Raw genomic sequence first — 6,000 nt, forward strand, 5'->3', positions numbered from 1 at the left:
TTTTTAAATAAATAATGGCTTTTTGAACTTTGCCTCCAAATTTTCTCCTAAATTGGTCATTTTGTAGCTTAGTTTCAGCAATAAAGAATGCTTTCTTTCCACTGAAGTCAATTTCAATCTTTATTGCGGTTCTATGACTTAAGTTATGTTTTTCTGGCTTTGGTCCTACTAGATTTCACGCTATTTTTTCATTTTCAGGTATTTGCCGCTTTTTCACGTTTTCTAGTATTGTCACATTATTACTTTATTGACCGTTCTTATTTCACATTATTTGCGTTCAAAAAAAGCACAATTGAAAACATTAAAATCATTAAACATATAGATTATGGCTTAGCGGCTCCGACACTAATTTCTCGGAGAACTTAATTGAATTTTTAAATTTTATCTTCAAATGTCTTGTTTTCACTTTGTCCTTTTAGTCGTATGGTAATTCCTGTACAATGCCCCGGTTTCATTGGATTTTCACTGACGAATAGATGAAACGATCATCTGATATTATTAGATAGCTGATGGGTTTCATGACTTTGAGAACAATTGTTTTCCAAAAAAAACATTTTTCATTTTCGCAATTTTGTTCCTTTTATTGTCTGTTTGTTATCTGGTCTTTTTAATTACAGGCCAAATATGAAACTATTGTTGTCAAAGGAAGGTGTAAAAAGCAATTGGTGTCACACAATCTAATGTTTTTTTTTCATTACGACTTTACAGGCTTCGACACGGGTTTTTAAGAAAAAAATTTGATTTTCGTTATATTTGACGTTCTTTTTGTAGATTTAAGACGTATTTTAGATAATTCTAGGTCTCAAGGGCTTCCATTGGAAGAACAAACGAACCCATTTATCTATTTCATTTTTTAATTAATGGCTTTCTTGTCTTTGGAAAAAAATTTTATCGAAAAAGAAGTGTTACTTTGTTTTTACTTCTTTCTCTATTGTCTATTTGTTACCTAGTTTCATTAATGAGAGGTGGTCACATAATGCATCACTGGTGTTCGAAGAAGGTGCATTTAAACATATTTTGTGGGCTAAAGTATGGCTTTACAGCTTCGAAAGCGTTTTCTGGTAAGTTTTAATTGATTTTTTTGTTGTCTAGCTGTTACTCTTTTTGTAACCGAATAAAAATTGTATATCGACAGCTCTAAGTTGCCTTCCTTACAAACCTTGGCAGTATTAAACCTTCGGGATCTTTTTGTTGATTTTTAATGGTTTGAGATTAATTGTTCAAAAAAATAAGCGAATTTTTCAACTTTACTGTTTTTGTTCTTCATTGTCTAATTGTTACCAAGCATTATTTTGGACTTGTCCCATAATTTTTCTGGTGAATTATAAGTTATTGTGTTCAGTTTCAGTTTTTTCTGACGCTATTTTGACTTTGTTAATAAGTTTCGTTTCTTTAAAACGGAAATGAAGTTTTTGATTTAATTAATGTTTGCTGTGGTTTGAATTTGCTGTTCGTCTTGATTCGTTTTCTTAATATTGGCATATCTCATCAATCTAATGCATCTTTTTTACTCCATCTTTTCCTTCATTTACCAAATTTTTTGAAAAATACTTGAATTTTTGGGTTTTTCTATCTGTTCCTCATTTGGTAGACAATCACGCAAAAATTGCTAATGAACGAATTCGGAACCTTATGTGCAATCGCACATTACCGAGCCTCCTTGATGCTCTTATGAAAACAGAAAAATGACTGTTTTTTCTCAGAGCAATGAAGTTCTTAGACTGTTAGTTTTTCGATTTACATATACAAAGGTTGAAGTCAATTTTATTGGAATTATTCCTCTAATTAAAGATAAAATTCACAGTCTTAAGTATCCATCTGACATGTAGATTTTGTTTTTATCATCGAACTGCACAAATTTTATATTGGTTGTGGTCATGAAAATGTTTTGCAAGTGTGCTGATAGGTTATGATAAGATTTTAATCAGCTTTCAGGTATTTTTGCGCCCGAGTCAAGGTTTTTGGGTAAATTTTTGAAAGAAATGCGGTGAGTGCGGTGATTTTTTGTAACAAATGCGCTGATTGAGGTGAAAAAAAAATTCACCGCATTTCACCGCATTTCTTACAAAAATTCATTGCAAAATTCACCGCATTTCTTACAAAAATTCACCGCATCGACAAAAATTCACCGCATTTGTGCCAAATTAATTTAAGAAGTGCGGTGAAAACGGTGAATGCGGTGAAAACAATAGTTCACCAAATTTCACCGCATTTCTTACAAAAATTCAACGCCAAATTCACCGCATTTGTTTTCCAAAAACAAATGCTGTGAAATAATTCACCGCGATTCACCGCGATTCAGACTACTGTGAAATAATTCACCGAGATTCACCGCATTCCTCGCAAAAAGATGTAAGAAAACTTTGAGCAGCTTGAACAGCAGATGCGTTTGAAGGAGTCATTGAAGATCTTCTGAATCAGTTTTTTGTCAATTTTCTTCAGCATTTTTTCCGACCCCACCTTAGTGGGGCGAGAAACTATACACTCTACTTTTTTTTAATTCAAATCATTTGAATTGTATTGTTGCGTTTTTTCAAGACCTCTTCACAGTTTTCCCTACATTTTCTTGTCAATGAGAGGACAAATTGGAGTGGTGATTTCAATCACGCTGGAATAGTAAGAGGATCCAAAAGAGGATAGTTTTATTGTGTGAAAAGTTTTCAAACTGTTGTTCCTATGGTATGAGAAATAGGGGTTAAAGCAGATTTCCGGGTTTTGATAGACAAAATTGTTTTTAACGTAGGGCACTTTAAATTCTGTTTCTGCTACTCTTCTCGTTCCTTTCCGCACAAATAGTCAAAACTTCTAAAAAACAGTCATCAGTCCTAAGATCTTGCCCTAACATATTCGCTCGCGTTTAAAACCATCAACAGTCAACTCAATTCCTCAGAGTCGTTTTTGAAATCTTTAATGGTCTCATAATGAGACACATTTATGGCAATTTAGTCGCTTAAAGTGAATTCTTACAGTTTTAATGACTTCAAAACTATTTGTTTTCAAAATTTTTTTGTGTTTTATTGTTTTTCGAGTTTTAATTTTTTTCTGTCTTTTTCAATTTTCAATTTTTTACCTTTTAACGGCTCTTATTGGTTCTCTTATGTCTCGTACTCTGTTCTATGTAATGTTTTTCAATCATTATTTGGTTTCTACAACTATGACATGTTTTATTTTCGGAGCAATATTAGTGATTTTATGCCTATGCTTAGAATATTGAAAGAAACTGTTATAATTTAAATATGAACATTTCTGGATCATGCTATGATTTTCTATGGCTGTCTCTGAATCATGGGTCACCGTTTCGTCTATTGGTTTAAAAACAGATCTTTCAGAAAATTATCCTGATCCTGCGCAGCGAAAGGGTGGTGAGATAGTTTAGTCTAATCTTTGGTGGGATAGATTTCTTGATATCCTAACTTGACATCAGTAGCTGAAACGAGATCCCAGATTTCAGCTGGCCGCTTGTTTGTTTTATTCTCTATTCATCTCCACATCTGTCCTGATAGCATCATTTGTATTTTCCTCGTGTATGTGATTTACACCGATACAATGTTTAGATACATTTGCAAGTAACAGAAAATATTATTAACTGTTAGATAGTATTCGAAAAGTGAAAATTAATGATTGAGCTTTGAATGTTTTTAATAGCAACAAAGTTCCATACATTCTAGCTAAAGCATAACCGCTCATTGAACGACAATTTTTGCTTTTTAAGATGATATAATATTTTTACGGAGCAGATTTTTACCTTTGTGTAACCAAAAACTGCTGTAGACCAAAACTCTTTGAAATGGGCTGATAAAATGTTGAAACTATTTTGTTCTCTGAGAAAAAGAAAAAATTGAGAGCTGTCGTTGTAAAAATCAATTGTGCTTCACCAAGTTATCTATTAAATTTCGAAGAAAATTTGAGCGTACACTTTTTAAAGTGTGCTATCTAATTGATTGCAAAAATTTGAAGACCAGCTGAGGAGACCAAAACAGCTTGAACAGCAGATGCATTTGAAAAATTCATTGAGGATCAGCTGAATCAGTTTTTTGTCAATTTTCTTCAGCATTTTTTCCGACCCCACCTTAGTGGGGCGAGAAACTATACACTCTACTTTTTTTTTAATTCAAATCATTTGAATTGTATTGTTGCGTTTTTTTAAGACCTCTTCACAGTTTTCCCTACATTTTCTTGTCAATGAGAGGACAAATTGGAGTGGTGATTTCAATCACGCTGGAACAGTAAGAGGATCCAAAACAGGATAGTTTTATTGTGTGAAAATTTTTCAAACTGTTGTTCCTATGGTGTGAGAAATGGGTGTTAAAGCAGGTTTCCGGGTTTTGATAGAAAAAAATTGTTTTTAACGTAAGGAACGTTACACTCTGTTTTTGCTACTCTTCTCTTTCCTTTCCGCACAAATACTCCAAAACTTTTAATTAACAATCATCAGTTCTAAGATCTTGCCTTAACATATTTGCCCGTGTTTAAAACCATCAACAGTCAACTCAATTACCCAGAGTCGTTTTTGAAATTTATAATGGTCTCATAATGAGACACATTTATGGCAATTTTTTGAGTTGAAGTGAATTCTCACAGTTTTAATGACTTCAACACTACTTGTTTTCAAAATTTTTTTGTGTTTTATTGTTTTTCGAGTTTTAATTTTTTTCTGTCTTTTTCAATTTTCAATTTTTTACCTTTTAACGGCTCTTATTGGTTCTCTTATGTCTCGTACTCTGTTCTATGTAATGTTTTTCAATCACTATTTGGTTTCTACAACTATGACATGTTTTATTTTCGGAGCAATATTAGTGATTTTATGCCTATGCTTAGAATATTGAAAGAAACTGTTATAATTTAAATATGAACATTTCTGGATCATGCTATGATTTTCTATGGCTGTCTCTGAATCATGGGTCACCGTTTCGTCTATTGGTTTAAAAACAGATCTTTCAGAAAATTATCCTGATCCTGCGCAGCGAAAGGGTGGTGAGATAGTTTAGTCTAATCTTTGGTGGGATAGATTTCTTGATATCCTAACTTGACATCAGTAGCTGAAACGAGATCCCAGATTTCAGCTGGCCGCTTGTTTGTTTTATTCTCTATTCATCTCCACATCTGTCCTGATAGCATCATTTGTATTTTCCTCGTGTATGTGATTTACACCGATACAATGTTTAGATACATTTGCAAGTAACAGAAAATATTATAATTCATAGTCTTTGTTACTTGACCCTGGAATGTTTTCATTAAATTTAATTTATGCTTTATGTTGATGCATAGTGCAGTAAGCGTTGCAGATTTTAGTTTTAGTTGCGTGTTTTAATGACTTGGATGCGACTTGTCTTCAAAAACATTAGTAAACATCATCTTTTTGAGAAAGGTTTTTGTGTTGTCCTTCTATTTTATGACTCAGTGAAAGCAAAGATTTCTTTCTGCGAAGTCGCATTATCGTTTACGTTTTCATCAAGCACGTGCTTTTAAAGAGCAGACAGGAATATCAAGGCTATTCCTGGTATCATAATGGGTTTTTGAAATCATATATTTTTCTGATTGTATCGGGCGGTGTATTTTTTTGGAATATTTTTGAACATTTTTGTTTTTTAATGCCTCCTGGTGACCAGAAGTATTTCAAATCAAGGATGAAATTTTCATAGGTACTCAATTGAATGAGTACTGCCGCTCAACTTTTCAATTGTTTTTTCTTTACAACTGGCAAGTTTTGGCATGTTTCCGCCAAGATATTGCTTGACTTCAGTTCAAATAGGTCCCGTTTTCTTTCTAGTAGACCAAAATTCGGCCTTAATAGTTTTTTCATGTTTTAATTGATGGCATTATGGCTTTGATATCATACATTTTACAGAGAAAAATTTTTTGTTTGTTCGATAATTTAGTTGTTTTAATGTCGTATCACACGTAAATGACCGTTCTCATTGGCGTTGAACAAACGCGCAGTTGGAAATAAGTGGTCTATTTAGTGAGTAACACATGGTTTTTATGGCTTGGACCCCGTTT

The sequence above is a fragment of the Convolutriloba macropyga genome, chromosome 1, assembly GCF_964194025.1.
Source record: "Convolutriloba macropyga chromosome 1, txConMacr16.3, whole genome shotgun sequence".
NCBI lineage: Eukaryota > Metazoa > Xenacoelomorpha > Acoela > Convolutidae > Convolutriloba > Convolutriloba macropyga.